This window comes from Phodopus roborovskii, unplaced genomic scaffold (genome assembly GCF_943737965.1).
Source record: "Phodopus roborovskii unplaced genomic scaffold, PHOROB, whole genome shotgun sequence".
In the NCBI taxonomy this organism is placed as follows: Eukaryota; Metazoa; Chordata; class Mammalia; order Rodentia; family Cricetidae; genus Phodopus; species Phodopus roborovskii.
The window spans coordinates 34,425,946-34,450,389 of record NW_026126511.1 but is presented as its reverse complement, the minus strand read 5'-3'; positions in this window follow the sequence as shown (position 1 = coordinate 34,450,389).

Here is a 24,444-nt window from a genome sequence, read left to right as displayed (position 1 = left end):
TAAAGAGACAGGCAGGCAGACAGACAGATAGACAGAGAGGAGAGAGAGAGAGAGAGAGAGAGAGAGAGAGAGAGAGAGAGAGAGAGAGAGAGAGTTTCCTGGTAGGAGAGGGTTTGATTAGGTGTTCCTCAGAGATGCCCTATACAGTATCAGGCCCCACCCCTCCCTCCAGCACCATGCAAGCCTGGACAGCTCACAGTTGGGCTGAGCTTATCCTCAGTTTACTTCCAGACACTCACCTCAAGTTAGGGCTAGTTTCAAATTGGTCTCTACCAGGTTTCAAATTTTACTTCATGTTTTAGATTGTGAGGCATCCGGGTTCAAGTGTTCTTTGCATACATCAGGATGGGAAAAACCAATAAAATGAGAAAAATTAAAACAACACAGAACCACAAGTACCTTGTCTGATACTGCAACAGACTTAGACACATTGTGCACAGGAATGTGAGCCAAAAGTGCTCTGCTTGTAAACACTGGGTGAAGATTTATTGGTGCTAGGTAATAACTGCAACAACAAGAGACCAAAGCAAACATTCTTCTGAAAATATGTCTCACATTCTGATCCACTTCCTGCTAGGCAGGAATGTAAATCTGCAAAGGTCAGAAAATGGCTTCCCTCCAGGCCCATGAGGACTGTTTTGAGATGTAGTGTGTGCTAGTCTCAGTTACGAAGGTACACCACAAAGTCAACTAGTGATGTAATTCCTGCATGTACATTTTGGACTTTTGTGGATTTATTTAATATTAGGGATTGGGTTTATGACCCCTGAGATGATCTTTTCCTGTACAAACACGTATTTTTGCCTTTGCTTTGTGTAAGTGATATTTTCCTCTTGTTCAGAACATCATTTTCATATGATTCATTTTCTTTAATTCCATAGCATGAAATGCCACATAACATGGGACATGTGGTGTGGTGACCGATGGTGCTTAGTATCATTTATTTAATGCTTGTGACCAGCTGTTACAGAAACAAAACACATTGGCCTTCCACTAGAGAGAGAGGCATTGGAACCTCTGGCTTCTGACCTCCATTGCTTCTCTACTTTTGATTTCTGCTTCGGGTGTGTGGATATTCTGTGATCAGGTATTGTCTTAGTTATTTTGTATTGCTATGAAGAGACACCATGATCAAGGCAACTTACAAAAGAAGACATTTATTGGATCTCCTGGTTCCTCAGGGTTAATCCATGATTGCCATGATAGGGAATATGTCAGTAGCAGGCAGGCATAGCACCAGAACAGTAGCTGAGAGAGGAGAGAGAGAGAGGAGAGAGAGGAAGGAGGAGAGAGAGAGAGAGAGAGAGAGAGAGAGAGAGAGAGAGAGAGAGAGAGAGAGAACTAACAGAGAATGATATGAGCATTTGAATGAAGCCTCAAAACCCATGTCCAGTGACACTCTTCAACAAGACCATACCTGCTAATTCTTCCCAAACAGTTCAGTTCTGCCAACTGTGGACCAAGTGTTCAAACATATGTGTCTATTGAGGTTTTTTAAAACCACCATAGATGTAGAATTCTTGCCAATTCTACAAGTATTTATCAAGTTTGTGTGTATCCATATGAGGAGTTTTGGTGGAACTGGGAAAACCAAAGCAAATTTGTATCAGAATCAATTCTTGTCTGGAAGGACACTAATGTTTTGAATGAATTAGGTCAACTTGTAAACAACAAGGGATGAAATTAGTTTTATAGTAGAAGCATATGCACAGTACTTTGGCAACCTAAAGAAAGGGAAAGCTTTTTTTTAAAAAAAAGGCAATTTCTCTTGAGCTGTAAACATCCTTACAAACTGGAACTCATTATCTCTAGGTTGATATATTCTCAGGAGCTGTGATATGAATAGATCCAACTCCATTTCACATGTATATTTCAAAATTGCCTCTGGTTTTGGATTCTGTGAAAATATGTTTTATTGACAGTATAAGTCAAAAGACAGGTAATACATAGTTAAACAGTTATAAAAAAAATCCCAACTGTGCTTAAGTTAGTAAAACAAACTTCTTTAGCCTCTTTTTCTGGATGGTTTGTTTGGCACGCTATCCTGAACATCAGTGTTTTAAATCAGGGCTTGGAGGGTTTCCATCAAATCACCTCCTTTATTAGAACTTGTATCTCCTGGACTTGAAGCTTTCTTAAAAATGAGCTTCAAGACTCAGTTATCCAGCCAGGAAGTTCTGGGTACTTTCTGTCTTGGAGAAAATCCACTCTTTTTACCTGGTTTTCCAAGACATAAAATCGCCACATAGTCTCTTTTGAATTTATCCACTCTATATTTCAATACTGTGTTAGTCAGTTTTGTCCATATGATAAAATGCCTAAGAAAACCAATATGCATAAGGGTTTTAGTCTGTGGTAGCTTTGCTCTAGTGCTTTGGGTCTGTGTCCAGTCAGTGTGTTGTGGCAACAAGAGCAGGGCTGAATAAAGCTGCTTGTCATGGTGGCTGGAGGCAAGAGTGGAAGAGGAAGGACTGAGGCCCTAACAGCTACTATGAAGGCGTACTGGCAGGAGTCCCTTCATCTGTCTCAGGGTTACCTCTAAATGCTCCACTGTCTACCACCAATGCTGTCCTGGGGACAAAGCTTTTAGTACCTAGCTCTTGGAAGGAGAGCATATGAGATTCAAAGTGTGATGGGGTTGTCCTTCTGTGTATGTGTTTCTCTTATTGGTTAATGAATAAAACACTGTGTGGCTAGTGGCCAGTCAGAAAGGATAGGTGGGGCTACCAGAGGAGGAGAATTCTGGGAAGGGTAGGCAGACAGGAGTCTCCATGTGAGTCACCAAAGGAGTAAGAGTTCCAGACCTTTCTCCAGTAAGATGAGTCCACATGGAAATACTTAGATTAATAGAAATGGGTTAATAATTAACACAGAGCTAGCCGATAAGAAGCCCTAGTCACAAGCCAACAGTTTTATAATTAATATAAGTCTCTGTGTGTTTATTTGTGGCTGAGAAGGGCGATGGGACCTGCTGGGCCAAGAATCTCCCATAACAAAAGTGTAGCATTCTGTTCATGTTCCATCAATAGCTCATGTCCATCTCTTAACTGAAAATGCTTTTTGTCTTTTTCTAGGAGTCACCAAAGTCTTAATGGTTCCAACATTGGACAATAGGCTATGTCTAAAGTCTTCTCTGAGTCATAATACAAATTCTTAGCTGTCAGATCTTATAAAAATCAAAAGGAAGTTACATACTTCCAAGGTAACATTGAAAACAGAGTAACCATTTTCTGAAAGAGAATGATACAGAGACAGAAACAAAAATTAGACCAAAGAAATACTGAAATCCAGCATGGTTAATATTACAAACTGTAACTCCATGTTTGGTGTCTAGGGCTTGTGATGGCATCGTGTGTCCTCTAAAGGGCTTGTGTAGCATTGCTGTCATGCCCTTGCTGGATCTTGTCCAGTCACTCTCTTGTATTGGTTTTCTTTCTATGGCTCCCCTCAGTAGGTATTTCATGTTCCTGATATCCTTAATTTCCTGGGATGTTCATTGTGTCTCTGGCTTTAATCTCACAGCTACAAATACCACCCACTTAGCTTTATATATTAGTGACAGAACTATGATCCTGTCACAAACCATCATCCTAGCTCCAAGGCTTTCCTTTTAAATCATATTGTATGATTCTGTGATGACACAATTCTCATAGTCTGTGTATCTGCAGAAGCAACGTCATGTGGATAATTCTCAGTCTCCCACTAGCTTGAGAAGGAGCTGAATCTTCTGTGACCATGGCATCAGTAGCCTCTTTGTGCCTGGGTAGCTGAAGATAGGGAAGTAAATTTTAAGCAAGCAGTTTCCCCAGGCAACCTTACACAAGAAGGATGGTCCGTGGTGTTCTACTGAAAGTGAAGTTTTTGAAATGAGTTCATCCTTTTATACCTTCTGAGTCTCCTGTTTCAGGGATGGGATCTGGCCAATCCCTGAGACTGTCAAAGTTGTTGTCCTAGCTCAAGGCACATGGCTTCTTTTTAGTAACTACCACCTTCTTGATCAAAACCATACATGTATTTCTTTTTGGCCCAAATTAAAAGTTTTCTAATATCTTTGCTCTACTCTTTGATCCAAACTGTTTCTGTAAATCTGGCTAAAATCAATACCCATGCTACTACAATGCATGGTGCAGCCTTAAATTTTACTTTTCCAGATAACACCAGATTCACATGAAGTCTTAGTAGACAATTCTTTGCCAGAGTGTGAAACAGGTGGCCTTTAGTCCAATTTCCAATAAAGTTCTTATCTGCACCAACTTTGTGAGATACTGTTTATAGCCCATATTGTGCTCTTCTGAACTCCCACTGAAATCATCATCATTCTTAGAACACTTCTTGAAAATGATTATGCAAACCTGTCCAAATTTGCCCCAGAAACAAACCTGAATGGCTTCTGACCCATGTAGACAAGTATAGGTACAGGGATATCCCTGGTTTTCTATATTGATTTTCCTTGTCAATCATTCACTATTGCTATGACAAAATAACTGAGAAAATAAATTTATGAAGGGGAAAGATTTTGTTTTGGCTCATAGTATTGGATGTTTCCATTTGTTTTTTATATGTGGAGAGATAGAAGGTAGAACATGATGGTAGATTAGAGAGGTTCAGATTTTAGTGTCTGGAAGTGGAGAGGAGAACATGAACACACACTGAAGTCTAAATGTATACTTCAAGAGTGCACTTTTAATGTACTCATTTCCTCCAGTTAGGCTTCATGCCTTAAAATTCTATCACTTCCCAGTAGTGCTGGTTTGTGGACTAATATTTTTTTAACATTATTTTATAAATCTTTAATAGTTTTAAACTTTGTATTTTGATCATATGTCTTCCATACCCACTCAACTTGGTGTCCTCATTTTTTTTTAACCTATTGAGTTCAGTTTGTACCACCTAGAAACTCTCAGATTTATGGCTATCTTGACCTACCTACCAGGAATCACATCCTTCCCTTGCCCCTTTTTTATTTATTCTTTTAAATTTCATTTTACATTCCAACCACAGTTCTCCCTCCAGTCCTCTTCCCACCTCCCTTCACCTTCCCCTCCAGGTCCATCCCCAGTCTACCAGGAATCACATCCTTAAGACTAACTCCCCTTCTCTCTGTAGCCATCGATTACCAATATTCTACATCTAGGATGTTGGATGTTCATGCCAATATCCTCTCTCCATGCTGGGGTTTTTCTGTCTTGAGTTTGTATGGGTCTCTGTGAGTGATGTCACAACTGCTGTGAGTTCATATGTGAACCTACCATGCTGTGTCTGAAAAACACTGGTTTCCTGTAGTCATCTACTATTCTGCTCTTAAAATCTTTCTCTTGTCTCCTGTTTCTTGATGATCCCTGATCCTTGGGAAGAGGAAGCATGATATAAACGCTCCAATAGGGTTGATCTCTTAAACTCTGCACTTTAAGCAATCAAGTGTCTCATTGTTAATTGTCATTTACTGCAATAAAATAAAATAAACAAACACACAAACCCAACCCCCCCCCCCAAAAAAAAACACTTTGCCAATGAGGTTTCAAAGAAGCACTAATCCTGGTTGTAAAGATAAGCCATTAAGAGGCAAACAGGAAGAAGGGTGGGTGGGAGAACTGTGGTTGGAATGTAAAATAAAATTTAAAAGAATAAATAAAATTATATAAAAAGCTTAAAAAAAGAGTTGGTTTGATACATTGGTGAACTATGTGTTTAACACATGGCCTTTGATGGACATTGATATCTAAATGATAATATCAACTAAGTGTTGATTACTTTAAAACTTGGACTTCTAGTCTCTGCTCCTCTAAGTTCTATCCTTATATGTCCTGGTATGCAGCAACCAGGATTGTTACTTTGTGCCAACAGTAGAAGTCAACTACTTCTAAGATTAAGTTAAAGATATTTCTTTGTAAAACTTACTATATGTTTCCCACTTTATTGGCAGGACTAACAGCTGTTTAATTATCCAGTATAGAAAACTGAAGATTGTTGGAATGATTCTTATTGATGTTTAAGACAACATGAACAGTACCCACTTCAGGAAGCACATGGCAGTTGTTTCTTTGGGGCTCTTTGAGAACTCTACATATATCTATCACTACCCAGCTATATATTACTGGTTTATTTATTTTTCCAGTTCTCCCCTTAACCTACAAAATCCTTGAGAGAAGTGACAATCTCTTATAAATCAGTACTACTAGGAGGTCCATACTCAGTGAATGCCTTGGAATCAGTAAAAAAAAAAAAAAAAAAAAAAAAATGAGAAGCAAGGACTGGAGATATAATTCAGGGACTCAAGCACTTGGTTTCCATATGTAATTCTTAGCATCTGAACAAAGTGATGGAAGAGGGGAAGAGAGAGAGAGAGATGGGGGAAGGAGGAGAAGGTGAAGGATGGAGATGGGTAGGAAGAAGAAAAACTGGAAAGGAAAACATGTATGTACATTTTATATTGCATCCTGAAATTCAGACATAAGCTAGTGGCCCATGTTTGTAAACAGGGAAGGCATCTTAGTTTAATGTACCTCCTAACATAAAATCATTTTTAAAGTTAGACGTTAATGCTGATTTTCTGTCACTCAGCAGGAAGGCAATGCCAGCTGTGTAGTAATTGCCTATTTTCCATGAGTCCTTTATAAACTTGAAAATCTTCCTCTCCAGAGGAAAAAAAGTTCTATTAACTTAAACATTTTAGTTTTAAAAAATAATGTCTTGGAATCAAATAATTAATAATTCACAGCATCTTATGGCAGTTTGTGTTAAAAAGGAGTACAAAATTTCCGAGTTCTGTGAAAGCATAAAGAACAAGTGTAGTAATAGTGTATCCATTATTGAAGGCAGAAACACTTTTAAAATGGATTGGCAGAAAAGGAATTAGAAAACACTCTTTAGTCCTTCACCTATTGCTATAGTGGGGATGGAATGGGGGTTGGGAGGGGGACAGGGCAGGAGGGGAGGGTGAGGGAACTGGGATTGACATATAAAACAAGCTTGTTTCAAATTTAAATACAAAGTATTATCATAAAAACAATATAAAAATTAGATAATATAGGGTAAATGTGATGATAGAAAATGTTTAGTTAGAAAATAATCAGGCAAAAGATAAGAGTAAAGGGAGGATAAAGCATACAGAAAAAAGGGAAATATATAATAAGATAGTAGGTTTGAATTTATAGCTATCAATAGCTGCACTAAATGGAAAAATGATTCCAATCAAAAGACAGATAATTTCAAATTGGAATTTCAAAAAATTGGAACCAAGGAGATGCTCAATGGGTAAATAATTTAGTGCATGTGCATGATACCATGAGTTCTGATCCATGCACCAATATAAAAGCTGGATACAGTAGTACACATTTGTAACCACGGGGCTGGGTGGAGACAAGCAGATCTCAGGAGTTCACTGTTTGGCCAGTCTAGTCAACAGCAAGCTCCACATCCAGGGAGAGGCCCTGTATGAAAATACAAGATGGACAGCAACAGAGGAAGACATTCAACATCAATTTCTGGCCTGTATACCCAAGTTTATGTTACTCAAGTCAAACAACTTAAAATTGTGTAAGAGTTTGCAAAGTTGGAGGTAGACTTCTTGCCTGACATATGTGAGGCCCTGGGCTTTAATCTCTAGCATTTAAAACACAAGCAATTGGAGAAAGGTTGAAAGTAAGATGTCAAAGGCATGCCTTACTACTATTAGCCAAATAAAAGTTGTTTTGGTAAGTAAAAGATCATGAAACAAAGAATATTTAGAGGGACATTTCATGGTAATGAAATAATTATTTGGCTGAGAAACAATACCAACAGATTTCCATAGATACAATATCACATGTCAAAATTTAAAAAGTAAAACTGATGGGATGAGAAAATACAAGGCTATAATAGTTTAGGTAATTATATAATACAATACACGTATAGTTTATTTTTATCCATGCATATGTGTGTGTGTCCATGTGATTATATAACACATGTGTACAGGTACTCACGGACACGTGGAAGAAGTCATTGGACTCCTCAGAGCTGAAGTCACAAGTAGTTTGAGATGTCTGACATGAGTCTAGAAACTGAACCCCTGTCCTTTAGTAAAACACCTAACACTCTTAATTGCCAAGCCACTTCTACAGTCCCAATACATACATTTTATTAAACATGCATAGGAAAAGCATTTAATGATAGAGAATTGAATGATATGCTTACTATACTTGAGCTAACTAAAATGCTTAGAACATTGCTCTCTTCCAACTGTAGTATAGCAAAAACAAATGCTAACCAACTTCAGATATTAAATTCATACAGGGCATGCTCTCCACACATGATCATAATCAAGGACTGAGCTGTGATGGAGCATGCTCTCTGACCACAGTGTAATGAATGTAAAAATTAATCATGAAAAGATAACTAGAAGCTTCCCAAGCATTTGGAAAATAAGTAATCAGTGTAATGAGGTAAACCATGGCTAATGATAGCATCACACTAGAAATTGAAGCTCAGAAGGAGAAAAGACAGCATGTTGCTGACATGATAACCACAGCTGAACGGACGGGAAATGGTTTTCTTCCTTTTCATTCTTTTTGTTAGTGTTTGAAGAAACATTTCCCATGGTTTGGAGAAACAGAAACGCCATGATAGGGCTTTTAAAGTTTGCTTTAAAAGTGTAGTGCATCATTCTTATAGACAAACATTGCAAACATTGAACACCATGCTCAGGGTCTAGCCAGACATTTCTATCATCCTAGATGACCAAGTCTCTTCTTGTCATGGGAAGTCCTGCTCTTGTCTGGCAGGTATTCTGGAGCACAGGGAGGCACTTTACAATAATATTTAACCAAGCATAGTGTGTGAAGTAATTAAGAATCCTACTCCATTCCTTTGAATATAATGGAAAGCGAGAGATAAACAAAAGAGACAAACTCAGAATTTTTTGTTCCAAATCAAAGCAACAATGAACTTTTAATGAAAACTAATTTTTTTTTCATATGCAGACTTTCAGGAGAGTGTTTCTTTGTAGGGATATTACATTATTAAGTAATAATAATGATGTTGATAAATCATGAAATGAAGAGTGTTGTTCTTCCATTTTTCCTGAATCTCTATGTGGAAGATGGTGGACTACCAATGCCAATAGCATTAAAAGCCTGTCATATTTGACATCTTAAGGTGCTGCTGAGTCCAGACACTATGTTTCAGCATTAGCTAGTGTACTCTGAAGCCAGTGTCTTCCATCAAAGGTTATCACAAATTGAGTGCCACATATTAACCACAAGAGCTAATTTTAGTGAATAAAGAAGCCTATTTATTCCTCCCATTGTTCATAGCTTTAACCTCTAAGGCAAACTTGAGACCATCTACTGAGATCTCTCGCTGGTTCCATTGGAGATGTAAAAATTCTCCCTTGATGTTTGGATGAAGGGGCTGAGTTTGTTATATCAAGCACATAAAACAAACTTCATTCTTTCTCAAGTAATTGGCTTCCTGCTGTCAGACACTCTGAAGAGATGTCTGACAAGCATTTGAATTGGTGTATTAGTCCCTTGCTTATATGTCTTTTGGCATGCACTGTTTATATTCCCTCCTGTTAGCATACCCTTCACTTGGTAAAGGCGAATTTGGATTTTCAGCGTCTTTTTGTACAGGCTTATTAGTGATTTGTACCTTTTTAGAGTTCTCATACCTTCACAACCGTGCAGCTCGTAGGTAAGTGAGGACTTACAGACTTGGGAGGTCTTGGATTTCGAGTGGTCCCAGGTGGCCCAGGGTTTTTGACCTTTACCTGTTCTGGTGTTCCTGTGTTTTCTCTGACAGACTCACTTGGCGTTTATAAGAGGCAGAAAGTAGTTTTATTTTCAGTATCTTGCCCTTTAGTCCATTTTAGAGTGCAGTTGCAAAATTCTCCTCTCAGAGGATAGCTCAAATCTACCCTAAGAGATTACTTTGGGGAAAAGATGTCCCAGATCTCAAAGTGTTGGAACTGAAGTGGTTCTGGGGCACAGATGCACAGATTAATAGGTAAATAAATCAGAACAGAAACATTTCAAAAGGTGACTGACATGCAAAAGCAAAAATGGAAGTGCTGTAAGTCCTTAATATCAGGGCTTACATGATGGGGTCAGACTCAGGAGGCTCGTGTTGAAGTACTGAGTGAGGAGAGTTCAGAAATACCATTTTGTGTCTGTCATTAACTCCTTCTTCATTGGAACCCATCCCTGATAGGAAGAGAATTGCAAGGATAAAACAGGTTCCTATCAAGTGTTTGAGAAATAAGAAATAAGAATTATAATTGTATTTTGAATCCTATTTATGAATCATGGAAGCTTACATCTTAAATATGTGACTAGAATGCATGTATTTTTATGGGAGTGAGATACAGGGTCTAACTATGTAACTCAAGCTAATCATGAACTTCATCAGAAGTTCTCCTGCTTCAGGCAGAGATTACAGCTGTGTAGCACCAGATGCTAGCTGGAAGATGGATGTGAAAGATATAAATGAAAACAATAACTTAGAAGATGGGGTCCCAGGAAGGCAGGACTGAACCACATGATCAACTCGAATGTTTTATTAAAAGGATATTTCTCTAACTACTGAAAGGTCTAGACACCAAACTTACTTATGTCATCCTCTTGTCCTTTGACTTAATTAAAGCAAGTCATCTGATCTTTACATTCTCATTTCTCTATGTGAAACATGAAAAGTTTGGGTAAATGTTAAAAGTTTGTGACTTATGCCTACAGCACTTATCAGATTTGGGTTACTATATTCCAAGTGGCTACTATGATAAGAGTTGATATCATAGCTGCTTATCTGCCCTATGATAGTGGAGAGATGGTATAAACCATTACTAGTGAAGTAACATAAGGCCAATAGCATCTGCAACCATGGGAAATGAGCCCTAGACTTGTGTTTCCAAGCAGAAGATGCATTATGATTAGCAGTCCATCTTGCAGATTGTATGGACTGTTGTATCCTCTCTTAGAAGCAACACATAGTGACACTGAAAAGTTGCTGCAGAAACATGGCACATATGTATAAGGCTTAGGGACACTACGAGATGCTTAAGTAAATGTAATGGATTTTTATGGTGATAGCACTGATGGATCACATTTGTTGACTCCGGTTATGTGACTTGTTTTGGCAATGAGACATTGGCAAATGTGACACAAGCAGAGGCTAAACAAATGCTCACCCATAGGTTTGTCCTATCTCTCTCCTGTTACTTTTGTAAACAGCCTTGGTGTGAAGAAGCCTTCTGGCCCACTGGTGACATGTGGCTCAGCTGACAGTGTTTTCTACCAAATGTTGGAGGGGACCTTAGTAAAATCACCCTTGTTTGTGCTGACAGATGACTATAATCAAATGGCAGACCCAAGATGAGACCAGAAAGGCCACCCAGTTGGGCTCAGTCCTGTTTGCCTACAGAACCAGAGCAAGTGAGGTGGTAAATATTTAAGCTGCTAAGTATTGGGACTTAGTTTGATATGTGGCAAGATCTCTAGTTGGGTGGGGAGTTTTATTGAGGGAGTAGATAAGAAAAGGTAGTAGCAATTTAATTTGTCTCCTTGGATATGGGAACAAATGCTTGGGTCTAGTTTTTGTACACACATGGCTTACTTTCAAGGTGACCCAGGAAACAATGTCATGTTTTTGATTTTTTGTTTTGTTCTTTTTTTTTTTTTTTGATCAACAATATTTAATTTCAGGCCATAAGGTGGTGGTGCACACTTTAATCCCAGCACTTGGTGGGGGACAGAGGCAGGCAGACCTCTGTGAGTTCAAGGCCAGCCTGGTCTACAAAGATACATAGAGAAAACATGTCTCAGAGACCAAACAAAAACAAAAACAAAGAAGAAATAGTTTCAGGAGAAACACAGCTAGTTTGTCCTATTGACTCTATAGAGCACATGGCTGGACATTTCTGTCTAAGATTTTCTTTCAGAATGTAACATGCAGCAATGAATCTGTAGGTAGTTCCTAGAGAGAAATGTTGGGGAATGTTATGAGAATGATAAAAGTTTGTGAGTAAGAGGTGAAGAGATTTAGAAGGACTAATCTTTTCGAAATGTTCATATATGAACCCCAACCATCCTGCTTTCAATATAACTCTAAGGCAGAATAAGAAGTCTACTCTTTTATTGTCCTAAAGTTGAAACCTTCCCTCTGGCTGCCACAAGTCAGAGTTAATATAAAACAAAGCCCCGCAGACGTCTGCTTTTTTTTTTTTTTTTTTTTTTTTTTTTTGTCACAAATGACTCTAAAAATGGGAGAAGATATGAGACAACTGTTTTCTGGTATTAAACAAGAACAATCTTCAGGGGAAGAGGAAGTGTCTTCTGATGTTTGGCTAGTTTGGCCCAGTTTTCTGCTGTGGTTCAAGTATCTGGAGTACATACAGCATGATAGCCCACCTTAGCTGAAGAGGAGAAATAGTAGTCAGCATTACTGTAGTGGTTGGAGGCATCACAGAAGGGTTCTGTGTTGTTTGTTTTTATTTGTTTGCTTTGAAACAAGGTGGCACAATGTAGCCCTGGCTGTCCTGAAACTCTTTATGTAGATACATGGAGTTACCCTCAATTTCATAGAGATCCACCCACCTCTGCCTCCAGTGCTGGGATTAAAGGTGTGGACCATCACTATTGCTATCAGTGGCTTTGTGCTGGGTTTTAAGACAAGGCAAAGGGAGAATTCCTATAAGCTTATGGCTGAGGACAGAATACACATATGTAGGGCCAAGAGCTAGAATAGAGACATCAGAGACTAAACATTGCTGAAAGATGCTGGGGACGTGACTCATCTTGACAAGAAAGGGAGTCCTTGTTAATACCTCGAGTATTCATCTGAGGATCCATAAAGGTCATACCATAGAAGACTATGTCTTACAGTAAGGCCTACTATATACCAACATTGATAAAACCAAAGAAATGAAGATTTGGTAAAATTGGTAGGAGTGACAGGGCTTGGAGCTTCATCCCATTAAAGAGAGAGAAATGATATGTAACTATGTATTTCTGCAGCTTAAAACCTATGCTGACATGTTCATACTTAATAGCTAGCCATTAAATTGTTATCAGGGACATCATAAAAGAATTATAAATAATATCTTTCACTAACAGAAATGCTAAAACATCAAATATTTATCTAATCAAGAGCAGCTATGGCTTAAATAAGGTAGGAAATACATTATGACCAGAGAGTGTTGGTTCTAAAGCTATAAGAATGACTCAGCATCTATAAACCATGCAATTTATATCTCTGACAAAAGAGGAAATTCATGTGATAATGTAAATAGAGGCAGACAAAAATTTGGGAATATTTAATGCTTGCATATGATGATAAAATCTCTCAGAAAATTAGGAAAAGAAAAAAGTTTACCAATTAATAATTTTATATATATTATAAAACTACAATATATACTTTATATTATAATATAAATATTAATAAGAAGTAACATGGTCTATATGAAAATAGCACATAGAAAATCCCCAGAAGCTTATTAAGTATAAAATAATAAAGAGGGGGACTATAATTAATGTATGGTTTTAATAATGTCTTTGGGCATGTAAATTATAATTATATTTTCATGGGACTGGAAAGACAGCAGTTAGGATCATCTGTTTCTCTTCCAGAGGACCTGAATTTGGTTCCTAGCGCTCACAACCACCTATAACTCCAGCTCCAGGGGATCCATAGAGGCCTTTTCTGCACTCTATGGCTAAACCCTGCTCCAACACATACAGACAAAACATGTATTTCTGTATATTAGTGAGAAACAACTTTAAAAAAGAAATGATTATTTTCTGGCATAGTAACAAACCATAAAGTACTTTAAAATAAATATAATAAGATATAAAGTCTTGTGTGTTTAAAGTAATAATCATCCCTGGGAGAAAATTTCAAATTTGCAAATGAGTAAGAATATGCATCATATTTGCAGACAGGCTGTCTCAGGATTGCTAAGCTGTTCATTTTTTTTTTTTAATAATTGGAAAGAGGAACTCAAGGCAACCAACACCAGCCCAAATCTCAGAAGTCATTTTTATAGAAATTTAGAAGAAACTGATTCTAATATTTATACAAAATTTAAAAACAAAACAAAACAACAACAACAAAAACTGCTTAGATTGGTGTAAGTCATCTGGGGAAAAGATTAGAGGATATATACAGTCTAGTTTCCTGATTTATTTTAAATACAGTCGTTGGGAGAGTATGGAATTTTCAGAAGGACAGACAGATAGTGAAAAGGAAAAGATTTCAAAATAGAGCTACACATACACAACCCATTTCTACAAAGGCAACAATATAATTCAACAGAAAAGTGAACATTGCTTACAACAAATAGAGCCACAACAGTTGGTAATCCATATGAGAAAAAGCAAACATTGACCCTTTACTAGTACCACACAAAAAAAGTAATTTAAAGTGGATCACAAATATAAAGGTCAAAGCTTTATCTATCAAGTTTTGAGAAACTAAGTTAGGAAGAAAGTCTCTGTAACATCAGAATAAATAGGTGTTATCTAGACAGAATAGAAAAACCTTGAAGTATCACCTTAAAAAGGCAATAATTTGCATTTCATCAAAGTGAAGAACTTCAAAAAACAAAACAAAAAAGGTAATCCATAGAGTGGGGTGGAAGCTCACCTTGCATGTACATCTGCCAAAGACTTTACTGTCAGAATATACAAAGGACACTTATTAGTCACCACCGGAAAACAAAGAAATTATAAAGGGAGGAAATAGATTTAACACTTCTCAGAGTAAAATGTGCAAAATAACCTTTGCACTTTAATAAGATAAAATGACTATTCAAATAGAAAAAATGCTTGAAAGGGGGCACACACACACACACACACAGAGAGAGAGAGAGAGAGAGAGAGAGAAAGAGAGAGAGAGAGAGAGAGAACCCATGAGGTCAAGAAAAGGTGCTGAACACTGTAATTCATAAAAAGAAGCTATCACTTCACACCTGTTTTAATACAAGGAAAAGCACTGAGGACTCAATGTGGGTAAGTGGGTAAGGATGTCGAGAAGTTGGAAGACTTGCTCACAGCTGTTGGAACAGCTGCTTTACTCTTCTTCCTTTTAAATTGTTATACTTTTCCTGGGGTACATAAAGAACTGCCTGTTAACCAGAGATAGAGAGGGCATTGACAAAAAAAAGGGTTCTGTCAATTTCACTGTGGTGCACCAATGAGTTTATTGGGATTACTGACAGAAATAGGAGTGATAGTTAGGTAGCTGCACAATCAGGAAGTGGCAACCCAGCGTAGGTGATTCATAAAACACCACTGAGGAATCTCCATCTCAGTCATTCATCCGTTTCCTTTATACTCTAGCAACTTAGGCCTGTGTACAGCCAAGGTAGGGGGGAATGGAGACCAGAATCTTAAGTGAAGGTCTTTGACTCCCTTCTGTGAGGAAGTGTCAATGGTCTTACAGCTACCATAGTCTTAGTTTTCAGCTGAATTCTTCTGCTTACTTCATTGTCAAAATATTGTGCCCATCACCATTCCGTTTTATGCTGGTGATCATCATACCACCTCTGGAGGAAATATACCACAACAAATGTAAATGCATATTATTATGGAAAACAATTTAACAGTTATAAAATTAAGCACACATTGGCTATTTATTCTAGCAATTGCACTTTATTTATCCTCCTCTTTAAGATGAAAAGCACATAAAAGTGTATATACTAATATTCATAGCTACTTTATTTACAAGAGGCAAAAATTGTAAACAGCTATTCAAAGTTGAACATATTCATACTATCAAATATTGCTCAATAATACTACCCAAAAGCAAAGTGAAATACATGGATGCATCTAAAATATTATACAGCATATAAGAGAGAAATGAAAGATTCATTCTATGATTTCTTTTAAGTGAAATTTGTAAGTAGCCACAATCTAGTGGGTAGCAACAGAATTCAGAGTATGGGTTGCCTGGAGAGGGTTTGAATCAAAGAGGCACAAGGGGACTTTGTAAGACAATGGAATTACTCTACATCTTGATTTAGATGGCAATTTCATGGGTATATGAATTTTCTGGAAGTGAGCTGCAAAGTTAAAATGTGTGTGTGTGTGTGTGTGTGTGTGTGTGTGTGTTTTATTATGTATTAAAGTTGATTAAAAACTAATATCCTTTATTAATAAAGATTACAAAACAATGACAAAACTGAAGTCCTGAGGAATGCTGCACCAAATGGTTCCTTTTATTGGAAAGAGGGGGTTTATTACTCATCTCCAGGCAGTTATGGAGAATATAAAATACTGAATAGTAACATCATAAAATTGAAGGAGAGTGCAAGCTTCAATTCAAACACAACTATGGTTAAACCGTTGCACATTACCAAATTTAAACTTCACAAAAGCAGGAGCAAGAGAGGCTTTAACTGTCTCATTTTTATACTAAGGAAAATGAGCCTCTGAAAGGTTAAATGGACTGCTTAGAGTCATAGAGAAACCAAAGTTGGGATCCAAACCTAGTTTCTATTTATCAAATTCAAGGCTGTTCCTTTTCCATGAGCCCTTCCTTAAAACATTTTCTTTTCTTTTTTGTCTGCGTTTTTAAAATTTATTTTTTAATTCATTTTACATACCAACCACAATTCCCCCCTCCCCTCCTTTGCTCTCCCTTCACCTCTCTCCCAGCACATCCCCCATCCACTTTTCAGAAAGAGTGAGGCCTCCAATGGAAGTCAACAAAGCCTAGCACAGTAAGTTGAGGCAGGACCAACCCCCGTTCCCCCACACACATATCAAGGGTGAGCAAGGCTTCCCACTATAGGAAATGGGTTCCACGAAGCCAGTTCATGTACCAGATATCCTGGTCCCACTGTCAGGGGCCCCTCAAACAGACCAAGCTACATTAACTGTCGCCCACATGCAGAGAGCCTAGTTGTGTCCCAAGCTGTCGGTCTAGAATCCATGACCTCCCAGAACCTCAGGTCATCTGTCTCTGTGGGTTTCTCTGTGGGTCATGATCTTGAATCCTCATGCTCACATAATCCCTCCTCCTCCCCTCCTCTTTGACTGGACACCTGAAGCTCGGCCTGGTGCTTGGCTGTGGATCTTTGCATGCACTTCCATCAGTTATTAGATGGGCTTCTGTGATGAGAGTTAGGGTAGTCACCAATCTGAATACAGGCTAGCTTAGGCGCCCCTCCACTATTGCTAGGAGTCTTAACGGGGGTCATACTGTGGATTCCTGGGAATTTCTCTAGCACCAGGTTTTTTCCAGACCCCATAATGGCTCCAATAACCACAGCAACACTGTCTTTTTGAAGTTAGACCTCAAATTGTATTTTCTTTGATTCTATTAGGTAGACAGAAGGTTTCTCAGTGGCCACAAAGCGTTCTTCTGGAAATCTCGATCACCGGTTTTTGGGAGGTGCAGGGATCTTTATCTTCCTCGTAGGAGGTACAGAATCTCTGAACAGTTAAATTAAAAATTGAATCTCACATTAGCATTTTTTTCTCTCCCCACCTGCATTCTGATGAGAACAGAAACTGGCACAATATTTATGAAGAGAAATTTAGCAATGCATATTAAAACTCTTACAATTTGGCATATCCTTGGACTGAGCAATTTACCTTCTGGGAATTGATCCCAAAGAAATCACTGGGGATGTTTGTGTAGCTGTGTGTGCAACAGTGCTTATCACAGCATTATGAACAAGAACAAAACTGGGAATCTAGCCACTGTCTGGGTTAGAGATTGCTGTTTTCCTGTCTCTTCTTCCTTAGGCATCAGAATCCTCATTTGTGGATGTACATGTAGTCCCTGAGTAAAAAGCATGGCACATCCTCCCCCTCCCCTTTTCAACCAAACTATCGCCAATAAAAATGTATGTGATTTCTAAGAAGTCTCCTTAAAGAAGAAGGCTTTGTTGGACCTTTGACCTTTTCCTCTACTGGACTGTGGCAGTGTTGATAGGGTATGAAGCACCTATCTTTGTAACATAAGGCAACACTCTAAGGAGGTGGGTTGTGGGTTCTGGCACTGTGGGAATCACCGCACGAGCTCTGAGAATTATTATGCATGAACGGATACAAATTTCAATTCATTTTAAGTGATTGCATTTGAATTTTCTGTCACAAATAACAAAATTACTCACAAATGCAATGTTCAATTGCAAAGAGATGGTTAAATTATATGAGGCTACAGTATACATGTGCCTTACATGGTATAATCTAGAGCAACTGTTCAACTGACAGCATACAAGCATATAGAGGAATTATTAACATGCAAATTACTATAGGGCAAGGAAGAAAAGAATAAGTCACATTCAAAAGCATATCCAAGACTGCATTTGCAAAAGTAATTTTTGTTGTATACTTAAAGATGTGCATATTTCTCTATATGTGTTTCTACACATGCATACATGTATCTCCCTGTATACATAACATGCATCTCATTAACCTCTTTATCGCTTAACATATTTATCCAAAGTAGACAGCTGTTATGTTTGAATAGTGAAAAAAATATATATGTATGCACACACACATATGATGTGTACAACACTCACTGGACATGTATACGTTGGAAAATCTATGAAAGAATGTGATTTTTCCAAAGTAGAGCAAGTTTAATTGTGAAGAACAACTCTTTAAAGACACCTACTATGTGAGCAGATAAGCAAAAAGGAGAAGTTGAATGTTGTGCAAGTGCCATCCTCTTGCTCGGTGAATACCTATAAGATGTGCTGTACTCATGCAGTTCCTCCTATGGCAGAAATAGGTTTGGTTGCTCTTTAAAATGGCGTGGTCCAGTTATTTAGTAGATGGGTAGTTGCTGTGATATCTGGTATGGGTCTGATCTAAATGTGGTCCTTGAAAGGAGTCCCTATATGCAGTGCAGACTCATTTATTTAGTTTCTTCCTACCACATATTGGACAACAGCCATCTTGAACATGATGATGTTTAATATCTTAAGATATTAAAAACTTATAACTAAGATTGCCATACTAATTATGTCACATTATAATTTCATCATGGAGCTTTGCTCTAAAATAAGGCACATGATTAAGTGGAGTACATCTAACCAGAACAGCAGGAAAGTGAGATGCATCCCAGCTTATGAGGCATGGCCTGCATCCTTCTCCAAAGCTGGCCTTTGGATAGCTGCTAAGGTCCCTGTCCTGAGAGAGCATCTATTTAGGCAGAATGAGACCATGCATGTCTGGTGAAGAATCACAGGACCCTACTGATCCTAGAATTTGCATTTGGACCTTCCTGTGATGGGCAGGCACAGGGCTTGAGAAGGATAACTTTAAAGTGTGCATATGTATAACATTTCAAAGCTCATAGGACAGAAACGGCAAGATGGTCACAGGAACAGCATGAACAAAGCAGATCTAGGAAAATACCAGAGCTGATTGAACTAGAACAAGCGTAAGGACTGGACGTCAAACAAGTAGTGGGGAAATGGGGCTGCAATTGTGAAAGGCCTAGGGGGTCTTTCTTGTTCTAGAGCTCATGGGTAAATGAAAGTTTAAATGATGTAGTGATTACTTTTAATTATTAGCTTTCTGAGATGCACACAGTACGTAAGCTTCTAGGTAAATTTTGAACTTATCTTGGGGTAAGATGCAACTTCACATGTTTCTTATAGACTTCACACCATCAAACAATCGGTTATTAATAGGTATTCAGTTTATGGGGTCATTAAAAGAGATAGCATGATCCTGAAGGTGAGTGGGAACACCCCAGAATTCCTCACCTATCTGATAGGAATCTGAGAGCTAAACTGATCTGGGAGATTTAAAAGCAATAAACCTAGTCCTATGTGAAAAGTCAGAACAAACAAGGGAAGTGCTGGCTGCTATATTTTAATGGGTTTGGTTCTCCTTGACTCCCTCAGTCTGAGAAGTGTCCCCAAATCCCTTTCCCCCTAAGTCCCTTGATGAGGAATCTGAGAGACAGAAGCTGTTTTGTAAGCTGTCAGCCATCCTAAGTAAGGCTGCCATGAACAAGAGAGACAGATAAATGGCACCTTCTCAAGTATGAAGGGGAGTCTTGTCTGCCTTGGATTAAAAGGACAAGGGAAGAAGATTTGGGGAGGACAGGTGAGTCACCTCAATGGGATCTTCATCTGCAGACAGACAGCAGTGTTCTGACTCAGGGTGAGTTAGCAAAGACATTTAACGACTGGCTGAGAGACAAAGACAGGATAACTACTAATGGATACAGATTATTTGTATTGAGGGTGGTTGCATTTATCAAGCTAGAGAAAGGGAAAAAGTAAATATCACAAATTTCTGCTTGTGTTCCCTTGGACTTGCTGTCTAGAATATGTAGTGTAGTGATGTATCCATTTGTCAAGAAATTTCACTGATAATCTCATACTTAGGAGTCTGAGGCAGGAGAATCATGAATTGGCAGCTAGCCTGGGTTACATAGTAAGATTCCAAAAAACAAGGGTCAGTGAAACAGCTCAGTGACAGAATATTTGTGTAACATGTGTAAGGCCCTGCGTACAACCCCTGGTACAACACACACACACACACACACACACACACACACACACACACACACACACACAGAGTCGGTGAGAGAAGGGAGGGGGAGTGAGAGAACACACAGGGATGGATATAATTACTACATCTCACAGCAAATTGGACCTTGTGAAGATTTGCAGTGCTGCCAATCAAATATGGCACAATTACACATGATCTCTGCCCATGATCTGCCAGTTTGTGTCTCACATTGAATTGTCCCCAACTCGTGTGATAGCAGATTACTGCAATTTAAAAAACAAACCAAAACTAGAAATTCTTCCTGGTAAAGGGGAAACTGCAAAGCATTGTCCACAGCCATGAACATGTTCTGATGCACTTAGATGGCATACTCTGTTGGTGGTGGCAATGGACACAGACCCCAGCAGCCTGAGGCGCTCCCTATCCTTTAGGGATTTGGACTGGGGTGAACCTGGATCCTGGCATAGCTATAGTGCAGGATTTTAGGAAGAGCCAATATAAAGCAGAGTTGGAATTTATTAAAAGAACATCTTCCCCTGAAGATGTTTAGGGAGGGGATAATGCACAATGGAGAGCATGAGTGTGGGATTCTTAAAGAAGAACCAAAGTTGTCCTAGCAGGGGACATATTGGTGGCTTTCAAACTGCTAAAAATCTGTTTTACCCATTTTCCTTTATTGATTTTGTTCTTTGATGATTTTACACAGATATATTGTAAACCCAATTACTTTATCATCTCCACCCTTTTTGTCTCCCTTCCATCCTTATCAACCCCTGCATCATTTCTACCAGTACTTTTACCAAATTCATCAATTTTGTTTTATTTTGTGATCCATTCATGTAGCCAGGGCCATCTGTGTGAACACTGAGTTGGAGCTTCCATCAAAGCCTGGTCATGTAATTTGTGCAAGATAGAAATGATTCTTCAAGTCCCTCCATCTACCGGTCACAAATAGTTTAGCAGTGGTAGGTAAGTCCCCCTCAGATGCTCCTTTATCCGTGCCAATTTTAGCTGAACCATTGTTGTATAGACCCAGTGTAGGCTTCCAAGCTTCTGTGAGGTCTAAAATTTGTATTTTCTTTTCTTTCTTTCTTTCTTTTTTTAAAGTGAGACTTTAAGGACATCTGTAGGTGTCTTGGCCAGGATTGGAATCTGATAAAAGAAAACTAGGAGTCACTAGGGTTGTACAAGAGGGATTGATCATGTCCCATTCCACATGTTGCAGTTCGCTTCCATTGTCAACTTGACATATCTTGGAAGAAAACACTTCAATTGAGAAATTGCCTCCATCAGGTTGCTTTAATGTCTGTGGAGCATTTTCTTGGTTGCTAATTGATGTAGAAGAGTCCAGTCTGTGGTGGGCATTACATTCCTGTGCAAATGGGCTGTATAGAAAAGTTAGCTGTGAGAGTCAGATGGAACGAGCCAGTAAGCAGTGTCTTCAAGGTTTTCACCTTGAGTACCTTCCTTGACTTCCCTCAATGATGGGTCTATAAGTCAAATGAAACCCTTTCACCCCAATTTGCTTTAGACTATAGTGTTTTATTAAAGAAGCAGAGAAACAAATTAATACATACTGTAAAGGGGATTTCTGGTGAGGTTCCTAGAAGATAACAACTTTGTAGCCAAAAAGGAGAAAGGCCCTAAGCAAATGTTGTCTTAGAATTCTTGTTTCGTAGCTGGTGAGGCTTCCACCAGACTCTGGTAGGGAGGTGGAGGAGCTCATTTCAACTTCCATAACCTCACAATTTTCCTTCTTTTTCTATCCTCTCTGTCCCAACTTGACTAAAGTGTGTTTTCCAAGACCTGCCAAAATACCTTCCCCAGATTCTGATCACAGAGATGATGTTTCTTGGTGTTCATCCTTTGTGACTACATCTGAGATGGGCAGGCAGACAAATACGCCAGGTCAAATGCCATTTTTAAATGGGCATTTGCCTGTTTCAAATCAGTCTCTTGACTTCTGGGCATGTCTTTCTTATTTGTTTGTTGTAAGATATTTGTACACTGTGTGAAAATGTGTTGCTGTGATTGGTATAATAAAAAGCTAAACAACTAATAGTAGGTATATCTGGGATTTCTAGGGAGATAAAGAAAGAGGAGAAGGAATGTAGGTGATCAGGAGATGGCAGAAATACTGAGAGGAAACAGAAAGTGCAAGATGGAAGAGAGGTAATACCATGTGATAGAATATAGATGAATATAATTGGGTTAATTTAAGTTATAAGGTATAGTCAGCACTTTAATAATTAATGTGAAGATTGGTTACATGTGGTACTCAACATGTGGCATGTATCTACCTAGGCCCTGAGAAAGGTTTTTTTTGTTTTTTTTTTTTTTTTTTTTTTACAAAAGCTACAAACACATAAAGATGGAACCAGACACAATTTTCTAGTCCTACAGTCTCTCAGGCAGGCCACAGTGTACAGAAACTGTTGCCTGTGAGCTTGAGCAAGGCAGTACCATGTGCAGAATCATGTAATGGGTTAAGGCTTAGCTCATGCAGTCATAAAAGGTTGTGGCCACACAGTAATATGGTCCAAACTGTGTGGGACCAGGCTGGTGGGAAACTGTTCGTAACAAAATGGCACCTACAACATGGGTGGAGTATAGAACTGAATAGAGAATTCTCAATAGAGGAATCCAAAATGGCTGGCTGAAAGACACTTACGAAAGTGTTCAACATCCTTAGCCACCAGGGAAATGCAAATCAAGGCAACTCTGAGATACCATCTTACTCTTGTCAGAATGGCTAAAATCAGAAACACCAATGACAGTTTATGCTGGAGAGGATGTGAAGAGAGGGGAACACTCCTCCACTGCTGATGGGAGTACAAACTTGTACAGGCCATTTTGGAGATCAGTATGGCAGTTCCTCAGGAAAATGAGAATCAGTCTACCATAGGACCCAGCAATTCCACTCTTAGGCATGTACCCAAAGGATACACATTCATACAACAAAGACATCTGTTTGACAATGTTCACAGCAGCATTATTCAGAGTAGCCAGAACATGTAAACAACCTAGATGCCCCTCAACTGAAGAATGGATGGAGAAAATGGAGCACATTTCACAATGGAGTACTACTCAGCAGAAAAAAAAAAATGGAATCGTGAAATTCACAAGCAAATGGATGGAAGTAGAAGAAACTATACTGAATGAGATAACCCAGTCACAAAAAGACGAACATGGTATCACCAGCCTATAATTCACATTGCCAGAGAAACTAGGATAAAAGGAAGACCCTAAGAGAGTCATACAAGTTCCCCCACAGAAGGGGAAAGGAGCAAGATCTCCTAAGCATATTGGAAGTGGGGGGTGAGGGGGTTGGGGCAGTGAATGGAGAGGGAGATAGGAGAAAGAGAAGGGGAGAAGAGCATAGTAGAGGAGAATGTGAAGGATCAAGAAGATTGAGTCTGGGGAGGAATAGAGGAGAACAAGGAAAGAGATGCCATAATAGAGGGAGCCAATATAGGTTTGAAGAGAAAACTGGCACTAGAGAAATTTCCAGAGACCTACAAGGATTACCCAAACTAACAATCTGAGCAATAGTGGACAGGCTACCTTAAATGCCCTTCCCTGATAATGAGATTGATAACTAACTTAGATACCATCTGAGAGCCTTCATCTAGTAGCTGATGGAAACAGAAGCAAACACCACAGCTAAACACTGAACCAAACTTTTGGAATCCAGTTGTAGAGAGGTAGGAGTGATGAGCAAAGGGGTCAAGACCAGGCTGCAGAAACCCATAGAGACATTTGAATTGAACAAGGGGGAACTCATGGATCCTAGACTATTCCCTGATAGCTGGGAAACCAGCATAGGACCGACCCAGACCCTCTGAACAACAAAAAGGATTTTAAAAGCAAAAGAACAGAGACATTTTGAAATTTCTTGCTTTGCTGAGAAGTCTGCCAGACACACTGTGGCCTATAGGCTAAAGATAAAACATTACAGAAGAACTTCAGGTGATTGACCAGGCAGTGAGTTGTC